We start from the raw sequence: 435 nt of genomic DNA, 5'->3' as shown, positions 1-435 counted from the left end.
TCCCTCCCCTCCCCCTTTCTCTCCTCCCCCATTCCTGCTTCCTCCCCCTTTATTCTTCCTCCCCTTTCTCCCCTCCTCCCTTTTCTCTCCTTTCTCCCCTCCCCCATTACTGCCCCTCCCCCCTCTCTCTTCTCCCCCATCTCTGGGGTGCCCCAGACACACCGCTGGACTGTAGGCCCACACCCCCTGCCCCCCCTTCTGCCTTGGCCCTTCTGGGCAGCGGGTGTGTGCTGGCCGGCCCCTGCACAGACCCCATTTGTCCCTCAGTTGCCCAGTTGCCCCCGTTTTCTGGATGAGGAGCCTGAGGCTCTGAGGGGCGCCCTGGCCACCCCGTCAGGATGCTTTCGTGGGGGGCTCCCGGCCCTGTGCCCAGGGAGGAGGGTCCCTGGGGGCCAGAACCAGCCCAGCTCACACTCTGCTTCCCCCCCCCCCCCC

At 66.9% G+C, this 435-nt stretch overlaps 1 protein-coding gene and 1 pseudogene across 4 annotated transcripts in view; both read left to right on the top strand.

The window, feature by feature from the left end:
• The window catches only part of LOC138167675 (zinc finger protein 850-like), a 762,790-nt pseudogene that overhangs the window by 746,099 nt on the left and 16,256 nt on the right, over window positions 1–435 (top strand).
• Window positions 1–435, top strand: part of LOC138167702 (zinc finger protein 90-like) — a 12,239-nt gene that overhangs the window by 994 nt on the left and 10,810 nt on the right. The window lies entirely within an intron of this gene.

The sequence above is a fragment of the Petaurus breviceps genome, unplaced genomic scaffold (genome assembly GCF_028583685.1).
Source record: "Petaurus breviceps papuanus isolate PSGF00001 unplaced genomic scaffold, PetGlider_PUasm1.0 287, whole genome shotgun sequence".
Classification (NCBI taxonomy): domain Eukaryota; kingdom Metazoa; phylum Chordata; class Mammalia; order Diprotodontia; family Petauridae; genus Petaurus; species Petaurus breviceps.
This window is presented reverse-complemented; position numbering and strand designations above follow the sequence as displayed.